The sequence below is a fragment of the Mustelus asterias genome, chromosome 12 (assembly GCF_964213995.1).
Source record: "Mustelus asterias chromosome 12, sMusAst1.hap1.1, whole genome shotgun sequence".
Lineage (NCBI taxonomy): Eukaryota > Metazoa > Chordata > Chondrichthyes > Carcharhiniformes > Triakidae > Mustelus > Mustelus asterias.
Genome location: NC_135812.1, coordinates 36667570 through 36688380, shown reverse-complemented (window position 1 = coordinate 36688380; position 20811 = coordinate 36667570).

Genomic DNA, 20811 nt, shown 5'->3' with positions numbered 1-20811 from the left:
AAATAGGAGCAGGAGTAGGCCATCTAGCCCCTCGAGCCTGTCCTGCCATTCAATAAGATCATGGCCGATCTGAAGTGAATCAGTTCCACTTACCCGCCTGCTCCCCATAACCCATAATTCCCCTACCGATCAGAAATCCATCTATCCGTGACTTAAACATATTCAACGAGGTAGCCTCCACCACTTCAGTGGGCAGAGAATTCCAGAGATTCACCACCCTCTGAGAGAAGAAGTTCCTCCTCAACTCTGTCCTAAACTGACCCCCCTTTATTTTGAGGCTGTGCCCTCTAGTTCTGGTTTTCTTTCTAAGTGGAAAGAATCTCTCCACTTCTACCCTATCCAGTCCCTTCATTATCTTATATGCCTCTATAAGATCACCCCTCAGCCTTCTAAACTCCAACGAGTACAAACGTAATCTGCCCAATCTCTCCTCATAATCTACGCCCCTCATCTCTGGTATCAACCTGGTGAACCTTCTCTGCACTCCCTCCAAGGCCAATATATCCTTTCGCAAGTAAGGGGACCAAAACTGCACACAGTATTCCAGCTGCGGCCTCACCAATGCCTTGTACAGATGCAGCAAGACATCTCTGCTTTTATATTCTATCCCCCTTGCGATATAGGCCAACATCCCATTTGCCTTCTTGATCACCTGTTGTACTTGCAGACTGAGTTTTTGCGACTCATGCACAAGGACCCCCAGGTCCCTTTGCACAGTAGCATGTTGTAATTTTTTTCCATTTAAATAATAATCCAATTTGCTATTATTTCTTCCAAAGTGAATAACCTCGCATTTGCCAACGTTATACTCCATCTGCCAGATCCTCGCCCACTCACTCAGTCTATTCAAATCTCTCTGCAGACCTTCCGCTTCCTCCACGCAATTCAATTTAAATCCTTTCTTAACAAAATTTGAACCCAGGATTATTCAAAATTCAAATTGGTTATTTCAAACTTCAATTTATGTACTTTGATTTTGAAATTTCAATTTACTTGCCAAAAATTGTGTTCAAAGTAACGTCCCACATATATATATATATATATATTATTTATGTATTTATATTCTATACCTCTTAAGCACAATCATCGCCATTGATTATACTTAAAAGGTCAAAGAATTCCCAAAATTTATTTCAATTTAATCCAATCCAATTTCCAATTGTTATTTAAACTCTGTATCAAACCCACTGTTGTAAAATCACAATTAGGGGAAGAACATCAAAACATTAAAGCAAACAACAACAAAACACCCACACAATCACTTTATTAAGCACACACAGACACACATGGAAGCTTCCAACATTCTTTCCACAGTACTTCCTCTTTCATTCAAACTTAAACTTTTAAACGGGGATGAAAATAAAACATTTAAAGAAAATACAGAAAATTGATTAAGACAGTCGCCTTCATTCTTCTTTCTTCCAAACTGCAATTAAACTCAAAAACAGAAGTAAATTCAGGAAATCTTATACTTAAATTTTAACAGTTTTAACACTTCCTCAGCCCCTTTGAAGTTAAACCAAAGTGTAAAGCATTGCATTTATTACTCCACGAGAACAAACAGGTTTTAACAATTCCTGCTCTCAATCTAATGCAATAACAACCACCGACATTCGACAAGCACCCAGACCACACAAACACACTGAAATACAAAAACTACTCAAATTATTAGCTCAACCTTAGATTTTCTCTAATCAATTTTTCATCTTGCCAATTAATTTATAATATTTCCCTAGTAAGTTGAGAAAACATAGTTCCTTTCTCTCAAAATTCTGTAACACACACTGCATACTCCCTCCTTTTAAAAAAAACAAAGGACCACTTGGGGTTCTTTGTGATGTTAGTGAGGGTGTAAGCTCCTTACATCACATGGTCTCTTTTAATGGGGTTCATGGGCATCCTTCTCAATCAATATCTCCTGGTAATTCTGTGCCCTCCTTGCAACTAAAAGTCACAGGATTCACCAGACCAGGGGCAAATTCTAAACTTACTGATGAATTAGGGACCTCCAGAAAAGGAGGTGGGGGTCTCCAGTCAATGCCACAGGCAAAATGGGCATTCTTTTCCAGATACAATCCACAACCCAATCCATAAACACCATCTCCCTCAGACTCAACTGTCCCAAATATAGACAACATCCCTATCTGCATTGGTAACTGAGATTTTAATTGATTAATCTCCTGCTGGAACACGGAGTAACCAGACCTTTGATTCTTTTCACTAACTTGATATACTTTAAACTGACTCATAGACAATATATTTACCCCATTGTTTTGTTCCTGCTTATCTACTTTTCCACAAAATTACTTACTTATGGCCCGTTTGGCCACAAGCCATTGCCAACAGACATATTTACTCTTATCCATTCTAACATACATTACCCTACATTTATCAACATTAAATCCTTCTGTTATATCTTGCACACTCTAAATAATTGATCCAAGATTTCTAAAGATCTTGTTTCTATTCACTAATTAAACTACAGATGCCCAGTTGCATGTCTTTTGAAAATATTGGCTTGGATTTAATGGGGATGACAAGAGTCTTGCCCACTGATTGGTGAAGTTGTGTTAATCCCTTGTTGCTTTTCTGCTGGAGGGTCAATGCTATTTTATTCCAATCAAACACGTAGCTAGCAGTATCACACCTCCCATCTGATTAAGCCCCAGGAGGTCTGAAGTCCCGGCCGGACCCAGCAAAAATGAGGCTGGCAGCTCAGCAGTCCAGGCGACATCACTGGGGGAGGTAGTTTAATAACATGCAGTGGGGCCTGCGGGAGGGATTAGTGATGGATTACTAGATAGAGGTGAGTGTGGGAGGGATAGGGGTCATGGAGAGTGACTGCCAGTGAGGGGGGTCAGAATCAAGGGCAGATGGGTGGCTTCCTGTGCACACCCACCCCACACCGCTTCCTCATAGTGGGTCCCTTGATCTGGCACAGAGTGCCTATGAACAAGGGACTAACCCAACCCGACCCCCACCCCTTCCCAGTCGAGCACTGGCAAACTTAACAGGTGTTTCTAGGTGGCCTCCCTGGATGGTGAGTTGTGTTCCCCCATCGTCTCTATCTATTGCTGATTGAATACCAATAGTTGCAGGATGGGGCCTTTAAGTGGCAATTTAAGGATTTCTAATAAACTCCAGAAAGGAAGGCTGGCTGCATGTCTTCCTACCCTAGATCTAATTGGAGGGAAGCAGTATGGCGGTGAGTTCTCCTGATCATATGCCCCGCTCAACTACAAATATGCTGGGGAAGTGAGAGATAAATTCTGTCTGTAAATAGTGAGGGCCCAGAGCAGAATCCTGTAAAATTCTGATCATTAATTTTTCCCAAGCTGAGCATTTTCCATTCCATTTTTGCTAAACCGGTTCTCAGTTGATCAATTATCAACCAATTTTTAAACCTTTATCTTCCTTACAAGCATTACATGAGTAACTTTCTTAATTGTCTTTTTGAAAATCTAAGGAAATTAATTACTGGATTCACATTATTCAGTAATCTATTTAGCCCCTTAAAGAATTCCAATAAATTTGTAAGGCGTGATTGAATACTTCTTATACATTACATACTGTTCCATCTAATACCTGTGAAGTTTAAGGTGTTCCATTAAATGCTCTCACCCATTATTCCAACTATGAATATTAGGCTAATTGACCTGTCAATACCAGATATGTGCCATACACCTTTTTGAATATTGGAGCTCTTTTTGCCATCCTCCAAACTCCTTATCTCTCCATAATTTAAAGTGCTCTTAAAAGCATCAATCTTTAGTTAATCACTAATTATCTCTGTTCACTCTGATGAAATTCAAAGATACACATGTGTCCCAGGTATTTTTATGGTGTTGAATCCTTCAAGTTTTTGTAGAGCACTTCTTTAATAACATCAAATGTTGCTCGGATCATTTAGTTTAATTTAGTATGACTGAAATTTGTCCACAACTCTTTGCAAAAGCAAATGGAAGTAACTACTGGGAGAAAGTGGAGAGAAGATCAGAACTAATTGGAGGTGTTAAGGAGTGAGATGTGATGAGAATTTGGATAAGTTTTTTCTCTTATCCAGGGAGAAGGTGATTAAGTAGGTGGAGAGAGTATGTTAAATATTAAATGTCACTGACAAAATAAACCTAGAATATTACTTTAAAGTGTGCCAAGAAAATAGGACCCCCTATTGGAATTAGCATCTAAATGTGGGTGGTAGCAGTTCTGAGAGGCCTAGAAAGTAGTGAATTCAGAGGAAGGAGACAAGTGAAGCTGAGTTAGAGATTGAAATCAGAAAGGATGAGAAACCATGAGGTGCAGAATCTTGAGGAAGAAAGGCGGGAGGATACCATTGAGAGAAACTCAAAGTGGAGCACTACCAGAAAACAATGAGAACTTTTTAGGAGAAGTGAAATGATTGGAACATGGTGAGGTGCTCAAAGAAGGAGGGGGAGTAACCAAGGCACAGTTTGACAATAAGAACCACAACACTACCACTGTGGTTGAAATTAATGCCTAATATGTGAACAGGCTTACAAAGATCAAACCACAATGATAGTAACAAGCTATAGAAGATGATGGTGTTTCAATGATTAAATAAGTGTGTTAAGAAGACTGTGTAGGATATACTGCATTGGTATGGTTGCACTGTCTATCACTGGATATAATCATGCAATCATTGTAATGGGCATGACCATATCAGTTTTCTGCCTTGTAGGCATGAGACACAACAACTTATCCTTAAACAGCACTCTTAAAAAACATGCCCCATACACAGTATAACTTGACCAACACAATTCCAATAATGTTTCTTTTCCTTAGTCACAAAACAGGACACCAAGTGCACCTGTATGACATTTCAATTTTCATGAAAATAATACAGGATCCATCACAGAGCAGCTGATTTCTGGGCGTTTCTGGTAACAGCCTTATCAAGGCTATATGAGGAATATGTATTTTAAGAATATCTGTTGCAGATATAAAATGTTGATGTGTTAGGTTAGGATTTGATGGTATTGGGCATGTTTAATTGTAGTAGGTATGGGTATATTCAGAATGGATCCATCAGTTATAGTGGGGGACAGCATAGTGGTAATGTTACTGGATCAGCAATCTGGGGGCACAAAGTAATGCTCTGAGAACATGAGTTCAAATCCCACCATGGGAAGCTTGTGGAATTTAATACTAATTAATAAATCTGAAATAAACTAGTCTCAATATGAAACTACCAGAGTCTAGAAAAAGAAAGCTACCATTCTTACCCAGTCAAGTCTAGCCTGCATGTAACTCCAGACCCACAGCAATGTGATTGGTTGCCCTCTAAAATGGTCTGACAAGTCGCTAATGGTATCAAGCTGAAAAAAAACTAGACAAATCAGTATCAACCTCAGCACTGGAAATGACAATAGCATATCCTACCTCCCGGTTGACCCTACAAGACCTCCTTACTAACATCTGGGGACATGCCAAAATTGAGAGGCAAGCAATAGCCTAATATAGTCATAGTCACTATTCATACCTCAATGTTCCGGATTCATCCATCACTATCCTTGTCATGTGCCAACAGCAGAACAGACCCAACAAAGGTGGCAGTACAGGTGACAGCATGGGAAGGAGCGTGCCTAGCCCTCAACAGTGACTCAACACCATCCAAAACAAAACAGTCTGCTTGATCAGCATCCCATCCACAGCGCACAGAAGCAGCAGTAGAAGGTGCACTGCTGTAACCCACCAAGCCGCTTTCAAAAACACCTTCCAATCCTTTACCACGTTAAAAGACAAGGGCAGGAGATACATAGGAACACCACTGCCTGCAAGTTCCCCTCCATGCCATTCATCATTGGAACTATTTCACCATTCCTTCACTGTCACTGAGTCAATAACCTGAAAGCCTCTTCCTAACACAGTGGATGCACCTATACTAAACAGACTGCAATGGTTCAAGAGAGTGGCTCACTACCACCTTCTCAAGGGCAATTAGGGATGGACAACAAATGCTGTTTTTTGCCAGGGCTGCTCACTTGCCATGAAAGAATAAAGAAGGAGAGGACAGCATCCAATGGATTTTTTAAAATTAAATCTGAGATAGTCTGGATTGTAAATGAGGAAACAGAACAATGTCTGATAATGTAACCATCTGTGCAAGAAACAGAACACAGCTAATTCCTCCTAATTTGAAGAATTAACCTCTGTGCATTGTTTACACAGTCAGATCAGGGAGACACACACTGCAGCTGCAAGACAATTTTTCTAAAACATGCATTCCTCAATTCTCCAGTCGCTTGGCATTGGGACAGCTTTTCTCTGGCACGATTGCCCTACGCTGACTCAAAGCATGAAATGTTGGACATGTGCCTGCTTTTTCAAGTTAATCAGGCAATGATTTATTTCTCCTAACCTGGTATGTATTACACCTAGACAAGATTCTGCAGCAATAAACCCAATGTACCAGAAACGTCCAGAACCAGCTACTCACTGACGGATTCATTATTGTTTCTGTAGAAATAGAAATACCATACAGGTACACCTACAGACCTGTTTTGTGATTCAGGGAAGAAATACTATTGGAACTGAATTTTTAAAATCTTTATTGTGCATGAGGCATGTTTTCCAAGAGTGCTACTTAAGGATAGATTGTTGCATCACATGCCTGCAAGATAGAAAACTGATTCATTTGTCAGTGCTGGAACCTTTCACTTTTTTTGACTCCTAAATTAGTGGTAAAATTATGATTGGTATTGTCCTATATAATATTATTACAGTGCAATTACAGTGAATGAGGAAATGTATTGCTCAAAGTAATAATATTTAACCCAATGACAGCATTATGATTGTTTATTTCTCAGTATTAGATCTGTTATTAATATGATAGCACAATATTTAATATTATGCTATAATGGTGCGGTGAACTGTTTTTAAATAAGTACTATAGTGTTCTGTTATTGTGTGCTAAAAAAGGAAAAAACATCCAAGACCTATGTCTGACACAAGCATTAGACCTGCTGCATTTTCAAATTAAGAGCCTAACTTCTCTTTGAGTCTCCCCACTTCATATTAGTTTGTGCTGGACAGCTCATACTGGCACCAGCTGCAATCAGTGAAACCATACCTTGGAACTGCTTGGAAAACTACAAGATAAGTTATTGATGTTCACTTAGCTGAATGTAGAACCCGGATGTGCAAGAGAAAGCTCACTGCAACAATCCCCTATAACCCAACTGTCCCCAAATCCTCTAATCCGAACGATTGGTCTCCAATCCATCCTCTTAATCTCCAAGCCTTTCTCCCTGGATTTAAATCCGACCCACCTCCTCTGATCATTGATCCACACTCTTCCACCTAATAGCCTACTATCCCAACATTCTGCCTCCTCCCTGCCTGATCTCCAACTTTCTCTCCCAACTCCCAACTTTCCCCCCCAACTCCCAACTTTCCCCCATTACCTGGCCCCACTGATCCCCACACTTGATTTCCGATTCCAACCATTTGTGTCAACCTCCAGCCCCACCCCTGGCCCTGATCCTGATGTGGAGATGCTGGCGTTGGACTGTGGTAAACACAGTAAGAAGCCTCACAACACCAGGTTAAAGTCCAACAGGTTTATTTGGTAGCAAAAGCCACCAGCTTTCGGAGCGCTGCTCCTTCGTCAGGTAAGTGGGAGTTCTGTTCAGAATGTTGTGATTATACCCTGTAACAGTAGGGACAAATTTCTACATTTGAATGGTTGACTGTAAGTGGAATCATACATGAATTCCTTTTTACTGTGTCACTGGAAAGTATTGGTAATTGCACTACATAACTTAAAACGTACCTTCATGCATCACATGACTCACTTGTCAAAGACTGGCATAAGCATTGAAAGTGAAACAGTACATTCAAATTCAAATGGTTACATTCATTTTTATCCAATTTAGGTAACGTTGCGTGAATATTACTACTCTTAGAAATATCTAGATCATGCAATGCAGGTTAGTACTGTACTAAATTAGGGGTGGAATGTGCAGCTGCACCACCAACCAAAGCATATACAAAATTCAGTGTGAATGTCTTTGGAACTGATAAAGAGAGGGAATGCGATGATAGTTATCATAGGGATGAGTCGGCCATACTGAGTGGCAACACTAAGCCATGCTGATTTCTGTGTTGGCATTAGCAGGATAATTGAGTATGGTGCATTTTCATCAGAATTTTCATTGTCAATAGTGTCTATATCTGGAAAAAAGAGCTGGACAAAAGTTCGGATATAGTTATGAAGAAGGAAATGGATAAAGGGAAACCAAGACCAGTAACACCTTGTAGAGCAAGCAGTTCGAGAAGAAGTGATCAATCGTTGATTCCATTGAATTGCAGCTTCCTGAAATCTGAAAGTCTGCCTGTCTCCCTGAAAGTCTGAAGTCACGTACCAACCGACTCAAGAACAGCTTCTGTCAGATTTTTGAATGGACTTACTTCGCATTAAGTTGATCTTTCTCTACACCCTAGCTATGACTGTAACACTACATTCTGCACTCTCTCGTTTCCTTCTCTATGAACGGTATGTTTTGTCTGTATAGCGCACAAGAAACAATACTTTTCACTATATGTTAATACATGTGACAATAATAAATCAAATCAATCAAATCAAATCAATCAAATCCTTCTATTATACGTAGCCTAATCCACCAACCCTACCTCGACAAAATAAATCATAGCATGAAACATAAGGCAGAATTTTCAGCTTTTAAAACTAAATATAGAGGTGGGTGGGATCCACAGTACATATCCGCTGCTCAAAATGGTGGGGAATTGTGTCCAATTCTGCACTTGGAAGCTCATTAATAATGCACAGCCAAGTATCTCTCCAAATCACACAGAAGCTGATTAATCCGCCATGCCATTACCTGTTGCAGTCAAAGGTCTGGGTGTCATATTTAAATACTATTCGAGCCCACACATCTTTCTCTCCAGTCCACCTGTCTCCAAAACATCATTAAAAACATCTGCAAACCAGAAAAACAAGGCTGCAAGCCAGAAGAAGGCTGCATCCTGCTTCAGCAACAACACCTTCCAGGCCTTGTTACGAGGAGTGCTTGCACATAAGCATGTGCTTTGTCCCATGAATGGTTCCAGAAAATAGACCAACCCCACTTCTCTGGCCTGGGATGCCAGTGCAAAAGATGTGGAGATGCCGGCGTTGGACTGGGGTAAGCACAGTAAGAAGTCTCACAACACCAGGTTAAAGTCCAACAGATTTATTTGGTAGCACAAGCTTTCGGAGTGTCACTCCTTCTTCAGGTGAGTGAGGAGTCATGTTCACAAACAGGGCAATAATAGACACAAACTCAATTTACAAGATAATGGTTGGAATGCGAGTCTTAACAGCTAATCAAGACTTAAAGGTACAGACACTGTGAGTGGAGAGAGGGTTAAGCACAGGTTAAAGGATATGCAAAGGATGTCAGTGCACCTATTCACTGCACAAAACACCAACCAGTGTAGGAAGAGAGTGAATGATCTCATCCACTCCATGACAGTAAGTCACCTTTCAACTCCTCCAATATCAAGCTCTCCTCATGGCATCATGCACTCAAAGAGCTACTCTCTTCAGGGATCTCACAAAACTATTAGTGGAAATACATTTCACCACTGATTACCTCACTGAAACTTTCACATCACTGCTATCTCATATATAATACTGCTCACACTCCATCCTCAGACTTTTCTGGGAAAGGCTCACCACACACACAAGCATGTTTCACAATTTGCGCTCCATCCCTTCTAATCATATTTCTTTCTTTTGTCTTTTGTTCTTTTGTCAAGGGCAAGCTTGCCCACAACAGATGGGCAAGATCGCAAACCAGTGGAGGGACAGCCAATATAATCTTCCTCCTGGAATTTGAGGAGGATGCTGCTGGGGAGGGTAGGGATCACTCCTGTGGGGAAGGGGAGATTGGATTGTCTCAGGAGTGTACTACAGATCACACATCCATCAGTTCAACACATCCTGACAAGCACAGTGAGTGACATGCAATCTTGTAATTCACATGCTCATGAAGTAACACATTCTTCTCTTTCTTACAGGCACCAGCAGATCGAGGCCCACAAGACTTGCCAACATAAGTCCCAGCCCCCACACCATGTCAGATGAGGAAACTGAGGAAGAATTGTCACTGTGCTCACTCACACCATCTCACACAGTGACGCACACCTCAGAGGGGCATAGTTCCAGATTAGGTTCAGGCTCATCTACTGGAGAACACCTCACTGACATATCACTGCAGCAGTCAGAGGCAGGGACAGCCCAGGTCTCCGACACTTGGAGGGGTGCTAGAGATCAGCACCCACTAGTCCGAGTCAGATGATGAGCTTTTTTGAGCAGCTGCCAACTCTATGTTGGAGCTGCAACAACAAGCATCAGGCAGAGATTTGGCAGTCACTCAGCAATCAAGAGTAAATTATGGAAGAGTCTGTTCACATTATGTCTGATGTTGTGGCCCCAAAATGCGAGCATCTCAAGGTCACCATGGAAACGTTGGTGACGACTGTGGAGACATTGGTCCAGCAGGTTTTGCTGGAATTGAGCTTGGCCCTGGACTCCATGGCCACACACCCATGTGGGCACCATCAATGTCCAGGTGAGAGGGGGATGATGCAGCTTGACCTCCCTCCAGGTGTCCGATCTTCTTAAGGGATCAAGGAGGGCCGTTGGGACCCTTGAGCATCAGCTGGACATCCGGGGGGACTCCACTCAGGATAATCCAAAGGTATTCAACCACTCAGAATTCCCTCGGCCCATGTTCCCATCCACCCCAGCTGTACAGGCCAGGGAGGGTGCATCTGCTGCCACCCATGCGCATGAGACGCTTATCAGGATGGGTCCTCCAGGCCTCAGGCCACCAGAAATCCACCAAGCTCATCACTGACATCAGGATGTAGCAGTCAGCAGGCTGCATCCACATAAGCAACAGATGTCGGGCGGCTGCACCTGGCATAGTTGTAGGGTTAGCAATGTTACGAAATTTTGAAATCACTTTTGGATCACAGGTGTGAAACCACCTTAAAAATATTGCATTTTTAAAAATACATTTGTTGTTCATATAAATGGCATGCTCAACTGAAGGTGTCATGTATCTTTTTTTTTAGTTTAGCCATCATAATCAGTGATAGTGTCATAGAATCCTACAGCACAGAAGGAGGCCATTTGGCCCATCGAGTCTGCACTGGCCATAATCCCACCCAGGCCCTATCCCCATAACCCCATGCATTTACCGTAGTTAGACCCCTTACACTGAAGGGCAATTTAGCATGGCCAATCCACCTAACCCGCACATCTTTGAATTGTGTGAAGAAATCAGAGCACCCAGAGGAAACCCACGCAGACAGGGGGAGAATGTGCAAGTTCCACACAGACAGTCACCCAAGGTTGGAATTGAACTCGTGTCCCTGGCTCTGTGAGGCAGCAGTGCTAACCACTGTCCACCGTGCTGCCTCTCTGTGAGATTCACATTCATGTGATGTCAAATCACTGAAGATAGGTCCTGCACCATTGTGTGAATTCTGTTCACAAACAGAGCATATAAAGACACAAACTCAATTTACATGAATAATGGTTGGAATGCGAATACTTACAACTAATCAAGTCTTTAAGAAACAAAACAACGTGAGTGGAGAGAGCATCAAGACAGGCTAAAAAGATGTGTATTGTCTCCAGACAAGACAGCCAGTGAAACTCTGCAGGTCCAGGCAACTGTGGGGGTTACAAATAGTGTGACATGAACCCAATATCCCGGTTGAGGCCGTCCTCGTGTGTGCGGAACTTGGCTATCAGTTTCTGCTCAGCGACTCTGCGCCATCATGTGTCGCGAAGGCCGCCTTGGAGAACGCTTACCCGAATATCAGAGGCCGAATGCCCGTGACCGCTGAAGTGCTCCCCAACAGGAAGAGAACAGTCTTGGCTGGTGACCATTGTCCACAGCAAACTACCCAGCCTTCAGGAGAACAGTGACCATGACACCACACAACCCTGCCACAGCAACCTCTGCAAGACGTGCCGGATCATCGACACAGATGCCATCATCTCACGTGAGAACACCATCCACCAGGTACACGGTACATACTCTTGCAACTCGGCCAACATTGTCTACCTGATACGCTGCAAGAAAGGATGTCCCGAGGCATGGTACATTGGGGAAACTATGCAGACGCTGCGACAACGGATGAATGAACACCGCTCGACAATCACCAGGCAGGACTGTTCTCTTCCTGTTGGGGAGCACTTCAGCGGTCACGGGCATTCGGCCTCTGATATTCGGGTAAGCGTTCTCCAAGGCGGCCTTCGCGACACATGACGGCGCAGAGTCGCTGAGCAGAAACTTGTAGCCAAGTTCCGCACACACGAGGACGGCCTCAACCGGGATATTGGGTTCATGTCACACTATTTGTAACCCCCACAGTTGCCTGGACCTGCAGAGTTTCACTGGCTGTCTTGTCTGGAGACAATACACATCTTTTTAGCCTGTCTTGATGCTCTCTCCACTCACGTTGTTTTGTTTCTTAAAGACTTGATTAGTTGTAAGTATTCGCATTCCAACCATCATTCATGTAAATTGAGTTTGTGTCTTTATATGCTCTGTTTGTGAACAGAATTCCCACTCACCTGAAGAAGGGGCTTGGAGCTCCGAAAGCTTGTGTGGCTTTTGCTACCAAATAAACCTGTTGGACTTTAACCTGGTGTTGTTAAACTTCTTACTGTGTTTACCCCAGTCCAACGCCGGCATCTCCACATCATTGTGCGGTCAGGGAGATGTGTTAAAATCTTAATTGGAAATGTGTTGCTAAAGCACTTGTAACCCTTCTTCACGAAACACCACTTTGTGAGGACAGCTCAACGGCCTAGAAGGATTAGCGGCAATTTTGTCTTCTCAGTGTTAGTGCCAAAAGGCAAGATATGGGCAGAAGGCAGATATACCCAACCATGTCCTCATCCGACTGGTGCTGTTGTTTCTCATTGATGTGGTGACCAATGCTTCAAGTAAGTTTTCATAGCTGTTGAATCAACTTTAACTTCCCAGAGTAAACACATATAGGGGCACTGCTGACCTTCTTAGAGATCATTGCCTGGTGGAGTATAAGGGTATAATTTGCAAATGTGAATGATAAACTAGCTCTCAGCAAATGACAAGTGACTCGTTATACAAACTGCCTGACTTTCACCTCCATTAAAAGTCAATTCAAATGAAAATCGAGTGGCATCTGTAACAGATGTCCAATGTAGAGTATCAGTTTTTGACCAGGTGACAAGTAGATAATTCATTCCTTTATAGTTTTTCACTGTAAGATGATATTTGATTCAGCAAGTACAGTATTGTTATGTTCGAATAAACAGTCCAATTGTTGTGATGGTAACCTACTGCATTTATTTCCAGCTCCTCTGGAATGTTCTTTCAAAAAAAACTAAACAATATAAGAAAAATGTAATTGTTCCAATGTGCTTACTCTCAAGAGAGGGCTGTCTAGTATTCGGCTAACAATTTGCAAATACCATACATATCAAGACTCAAGAAGCATCTTTGGGCCAACAGCAGGATTATATATTGTTTGAATAAAAAATGTTTTAATTGGACGCACCTTTATCATAGAATTGTTCTGGCACAGAAGGACACCAATTGGCCTATTGCATCTGGACCAGCTCTCCGAGTGAGCAACTTAGTGCTCCTCTCCATAACCATGCACATTCTTCCTTTTCAGATAACAGTCTAATTCCCTTTTGTTAGGGACTAGATCAGAAATTCTAAATTATATTATAAAATTAGCCTAGCCTTTTGCTTTTGATTTTGCATTGGGGGACCATAAGGTGTTTACCTCCAGGTATGATTCAATTGATCCACGAGGAAGCTTTTACCAAAACAATCTTTATTTAAGAACACAGCTAAAATATAACAAAAAGAATTAGCATCGGTTTTACCAATTTAAATACTTAAACATGACAAGTTATAATTCTTAATAGCTCGCCATCTCCATAGTTCCAATTGTAAGCAGCATCCCATTGATATAAATCCCTTCTTCAGAACCAATTAGCACCAAAAACAGAAATGCTTATATAGGGGCTAGATTTCCAGCCTTTTAACCCCTCTGGACAGATACAGAAAGACTGTCTTCTGTCTCTCATATAGCAATTTCCAGAGATGGATATATCCTCAAACAGCAGAACGTCAGTGTGGTGAACCATCGTTGGTTACCACTGTTGGGTTAGGGTGTTGACACTGTGGGATTGTTATAATGTTGTTGTTGGGCTAGGGTGTATACACTGTGGGATTAATATACCTGTGGTGGATGCTGTTATGGCACATCCCGGTCGGGCCCCGCCTCCTGGGAGAGGTATAAGACCCTCTGCTCAGGCGGGACCCCTCCAGTCTGGAATGGTGTACTCGTGTTTAAATAGTTCCATTGTTTGTCAATAAAAGCCTTCAATCGCTGAAGCCTTGTACCTCGTGCTTGATTGTCGCGCATCAATTTTATTGACAAACACGAAACTCTCGACAGTAAAGAGAGTATGGAGCAAATGCTGAAACCAGAGCGTCTGACGCTGGACCCACGTGCGGTCGGCGCCTCTAACACCTTCGACCACTGGCTGAAGTGTTTCGAGGACTACCTGGCAGCCTCTGCAGCAGTTACTACGGATAACGACAGACTCCAGGTCCTCCATGCGAGGGTAAGCGACACTGTCTACCTCGCGATTCGTGCGGCCACCACTTACCCGAGGGCCCTCGAGCTCTTGAAAAAGCGATACACGAGACCACCCAACGAGATCCACGCTCGTTGCCTCCTCGCTACACGACGTCGGCAGTCGGGCGAAACCATGGAGGACTACGCCAATGAGCTCTTGCAGCTTGCCAGGGGCTGCGACTGCAAAGCTGTGTCGGCTGAGCAGTACATGTACGACCTCGCCCGAGATGCGTTTGTGGCAGGGGTAGGGCCTTCGTACATCCGGCTCAAGCTGTTGGAGAAAGGGAATCTCAACCTGACCCAAGCGATGGAGATGGCTGAGATGCTGGAGGCGGCGTCGAAAAGCTTGGACCTGTATCCAGAAGACCACGTGGAGACAACGTGGCAGGAGCAGTCACAAATCCCTCCTCGCCCCACGGGCTCGCGCTCCCATATCGACCCGACGACGGCGGCAGCCCCAGGCGGCCCGCGGTGCTATTTTTGCGGAGGAGCCAAGCATCCACGGCAACAGTGTCCAGCTAAAACGGTGATCTGCAGTCAGTGCGGTAAAAAGGGGCACTACGCGAAAGTCTGCAGATCGAAGCTCAAGAACGGCAGTGCAGCCTGTGACCCTCCAGAACGGAGACAATCTCCATCGGCGTCGCAGTACCCACGAGGTCCGACCACGTGCGAGCCCAGGACGACGCCATTGTGGCTGGCGGAGGAGGAGGATGACCACCAGGAGTCGCTACGCTTGGCGCCCTCACCCATGTGCGATTCATGGGGGCGGCCATCTTGGTCGACGACGACCAGGAGCGACCAGCAGGGGTCCTCAGCATCAACCTCGGTTGCCTGCAGTGACGTCCAAGGGCCAACGGTGGCGTCGATCACCCTGGACCAGGCTAAGCATCACAGGCTTGACTGTTCAATGATGAACATCAAGGTAAATGGTCGTACTGTGTATTGTCTGTTTGACAGTGGGAGCACCGAGAGTTTTATTCACCCTGACACTGCAAAGAGGTGTGGACTCCGGGTTCTACCTGCCAAACAGACTATTTCTATGGCATCACGGTCCCGGTCTGTACTGATCCAAGGACGTTGTGTGGTAACTCTGGAGGTGCAGGGCACAATTTACGAGCGATACAGGCTCCTTGTGTTGCCGCATCTTTGCGCGCCAATTCTCCTCGGACTAAACTTTATGGTCCACATGAAGAGTGTGATCCTACAGTACGGTGGGCCACTCCCTTCGCTGGCAGTAGGGAATCAGCCGCAGCCTCCAAATCGTCCAAAGCGCCCCGCATGCAATCTTTCCACACTAAAGATCACCACACCCTCTTTATTTAAGAATCTGGTACCAGGCTGCAAGCCCATCGCTACTAAAAGTAGGCGTTACAGTGCTGAAGACCGGATCTTCATCAGATCTGAGGTTCAGCGGCTCCTCAAAGAAGGGATCATACAGTCCAGCGTTAGTCCGTGGAGAGCACAGGTCGTGGTGGTTAAAAGCGGGAACAAACCCCGGATGGTCATCGACTACAGTCAGACCATTAATCGTTATATGCAGCTGGATGCGTATCCTCTCCCGCGCATATCTGATATGGTCAATCAGATTGCGCAGTACCGGGTGTTCTCCACCATAGACCTTAAGTCCGCCTACCACCAACTCCCCATCCGCCCAGAGGACCGACAATACACGGCTTTTGAGGCGGATGGTCGTCTGTATCAGTTTCTTAGGGTTCCATTTGGTGTCACCAATGGGGTCTCGGTCTTCCAGCGTGCTATGGACCGAATGGTGGACCAGAACGGGTTGCGGGCTACCTTCCCGTACCTGGATAATGTCACCATCTGCGGCCATGACCAGCAGGACCATGACACAAACCTCCAGAACTTTTTGCGCACTGCGTCTCGCCTGAATCTGACCTATAACAGGGAGAAGTGTGTATTCCGTACGCGCAGGTTAGCTATCCTGGGATACGTGGTGGAAAACGGGGTCATTGGCCCTGATCCAGACCGTATGCGCCCCCTTACTGAACTTCCCTTGCCCGCTAGCGCAAAAGCACTGAGGAGATGCCTCGGCTTCTTCTCTTATTATGCGCAGTGGGTCCCCAACTACGCGGACAAAGCCCGTCCGCTCATCAAGTCCACAACTTTTCCGCTCACGCCAGAGGCCCAATTGGCCTTCAAGGCTTTGAAAAGCGACATTGCGAAAGCCACGATGCACGCGGTGGATGAATCCATCCCTTTTCAGGTGGAAAGTGATGCATCTGATTTCGCCCTGGCCGCCACACTGAACCAGGCAGGCAGGCCCATCGCGTTTTTTTCCCGCACCCTTCAAGGTCCCGAAATTCGGCATTCAGCGGTGGAGAAGGAGGCCCAGGCCATTGTGGAGGCCGTCAGACACTGGCGCCATTACCTGGTGGGGAAGCGGTTCACCCTGATCACGGATCAGCGATCCGTGGCGTTTATGTTCAATAATACGCAGAGGGGCAAGATCAAGAATGACAAGATCTTGCGGTGGAGAATTGAGCTCTCCACCTATAATTACGATATTATGTATCGTCCAGGGAAACTCAATGAGCCCTCGGATGCCCTCTCGCGCGGAACATGCGCTACCATGCAGGAGGACCGCTTGAACGCCCTCCATAATGATCTGTGCCATCCAGGGGTCACTCGGCTCTACCACTTCATCAAAGCCCGCAACCTGCCCTACTCGGTGGAGGATGTCAGGTCAGTAACAAGAAGCTGTCGGATTTGCGCGGAATGCAAACCGCACTTTTACCGACCTGACCGGGCACAATTGGTCAAGGCCACTCGCCCCTTCGAGAGGCTGAGTGTGGATTTTAAGGGCCCCCTTCCCTCAACAGACCGGAACGTGTACTTTCTTAACATCATAGATGAGTACTCCCGGTTCCCATTTGTTGTCCCCTGTGCGGACACGTCGACTGCCACGGTGATCAAGGCATTCCGTGATCTTTTTACCCTGTTCGGGTACCCCTGCTATATACATAGCGACAGGGGCTCGTCGTTCATGAGTAACGACTTGAGGCAATTCCTGCTCTCATACGGGATTGCCTCTAGTAGAACCACGAGTTACAACCCAGGGGCAATGGACAGGTGGAGAGAGAGAATGCTACAGTCTGGAAGGCTGTCCTACTGGCGCTGAAGCCCAAAGGCCTTCCAGTCTCCCATTGGCAGGAGGTCCTTCCAAATGCGCTTCACTCCATTCGCTCCCTCCTGTGTACGGCAACCAATGCTACTCCCCACGAGAGGATGTTCTCATTCCCTCGGAAGTCGTCCTCGGGGATATCTTTACCAGCCTGGTTGACGTACCCAGGACCCGTCCTTCTGCGGCGACATGTAAGGGCCCGCAAGTCCGACCCCTTGGTCGAACCGGTCCACCTCCTCCACGCCAACCCTCAGTATGCCTATGTGGCATATCCTGACGGGCGAGAGGACACAGTCTCGATCCGAGACCTGGCGCCCGCAGGGGACGTAGCAACTCCTGTCGCTCCCATACCCTCTGTCACGAATCCCCTATCGCTTATTTCTTCCCCGGACGTGGCGCGGTCAGCACCGGGACCAGTGCATAACAGTTATACTCCCATGTACAGCTTGCCTGAGACTCGGAGATCGGCGCCACCACAGAAGGTACCGGGATCCCCTGCACCACCGCTTCACCAGGGTCAACCGGCCCGTGAGTCCTCGAGGGGACAGCCGGACGTTGTTTTGGAGAGAACGCCACCGCAAGCACCTGCTCCGGTGTCACAACCGGTGTTGAGGAGGTCACAGCGACGGTGCGGTCCTCCAGACCGTCTGGACTTGTAGATTTTTTGTATATATGTAGTCTGTTTTCGCACCCCGCCGGCCTTTGTTTTCAAAGGAGGGGTGAATGTGGTCAACCATCGTTGGTTACCACTATGGGGTTATTCCAATGTTGCTGTTGGGTTAGGGTGTTGACACTGTGGGGTTGTTATAATGTTGTTGTTGGGCTAGGGTGTTTACACTGTGGGATTAATATACCTGTGGTGGATGCTGTTATGGCACATCCCGGTCGGGCCCCGCCTCCTGGGAGAGGTATAAGACCCTCTGCTCAGGCGGGACCCCTCCAGTCTGGAATGGTGTACTCGTGTTTAAATAGTTCCATTGTTTGTCAATAAAAGCCTTCAATCGCTGAAGCCTTGTACCTCGTGCTTGATTGTCGCGCATCAGTCAGAGAAATAAATCTAGTCTCTGGCAGATCACAGTCTCTAGACTTCAGAGAGGGGAAAAGAAAGGCACTGCTCTCTAACAACTCCAAGCAGCATTTAAGCTTGAGTTCTCTGTGCAAGCCTAGCTCCACTCAATCACCTGATGTTACTGTCAATCAACTCAATCAAGTCCTACTCTGCAAAACCTCAGGGGAAATCACTAAAATCAGCAAAACAGCATTTGTTCAGCTTAAAACAAACATTCTAGCAATTTGGAGCAATTATGCTGCTGCAGTAACAATAGAGGATGCCGGTTATAGATCCAGCAGCATCAGTTAGAACCATTAAAAAATAATCCTGCACAAAATACATGACTCAAATGCATTTCTTAAAGGCACAGTATCATCACACTTCTGAATGCTTCAGTTGAACCTGTCTCCATCACAATCTCAGGGAGTGCATTCCAAATCCTAACCACACGCTGCAAGAAAATGTTTTCCTCCTATCATTTTTGCTCTTTTTACTAATTACTTATTTGTCATTCTTTCATGAGTGGGAATAGTTTTTCCTATGTATTCTGTTTAGATCCCTCATGATTTTGAATAGTGCTATCAAATCTCCTCTCAGCCTTCCTTTCTCTAAGGAAAATATTCCCAACCTCTCCAATCCATCATTACAATTGAAATTCTTCATCCCTGGGACCATTCTTACAAATCTCCTTTGCATCTTTTCCAATGCCCCCATCATCCTTCCAAAAATGCAGCAACAGAACCTTCAACTGAGGCCAACCAGTGATTCATGTACTCCATGTCCCACGAATAAAGCCCAGGATACTATCTACAGCAGGGTTGTGAGGAAGAACTTGTCTTTTATGATTTTTTTAATAAATGACTATAAAATATCTTTTTATAGGGGTAGGTGGCATATTTTGCTTTTGTTGAATCTTAGGAACTTCAAATGTGTGACCAAGTAGGAGCTTGGTTCCTGTACAACCAACTGTTACATATTAATGGGCCTCCACAAGTCTCCCAGCAGACGAATTTGGACGTCTGCCCTGGAAATCGGTGCGGAGCTGATTTCAATATGTAAACTGAAATTTCCATTTCATTAGCAGGCCCAAACCTGAGGTCTCTGGGCCCACCAGCATTCGCCCTCCACCCCCCCACCCCCCACCGCCCTGGAGTGGTTAACTATGCTCCCCACAAAGGTGGAACATCTGACTCCACTGGAGACACCAGAGGCAATTGAGGCATCCCCAGGAAGTCTTGGGGAAGGGAGCGGTGCTCCCTGAGCAGTTTGGTGGTGCCCAAGGGGCAAACTAGCAATGTCAGGGGCACCTTGGCACTACGCACTGGGCACCGGACTGTGCCAAGGAGGTGCGGCCAGAAGGGGCGGGGTCTGTTGGGTGGTGATCGGTGGGAGTGGTGCGACCTGCTGCCACTCTGCATTCGGAATCGGTGGCAGAGGGAGGGAGGATAGTGAGCAGGGCTGGCCATCCGGGCTGGGGGGGAGGTGTCAGGGCTACTGGGGGGGAGGAGTTCAGGACTGCCGGGGGTGGGGGAAGTCGGGGGTGGCCGGGGGGTGGGGGGAATATCGGGGCTTGCTTACAGTGGTCCCGGAGGCCAGCGATCAGCAGGCTGGCAATGTGCATGTGCCAATCTTGGCGCTGACAGATTGGCGCATAAGCAGTGGCTCACTCAGTGCTATGCTGCCGGCCTCTCAGCGGGAATAGAACCCACCCCTGATTTTCAGAGGGAATCCCGCTGGGACACTCTACAATGCTCAGAGTGTCTGAAAATCACACTAAAAAAAAAGCAGGAGTTACTCCTGTTTTCACGCGAATTGGAGATTAGAATTTTTGGGGAGAATCTCAGCCCTGGTTTCAAACCAGAGATGCATTCCAGCTATCGTTCCTTTCAATACCATATCCATCACTTTCCCCAACATGGGATTATTTCTGGTG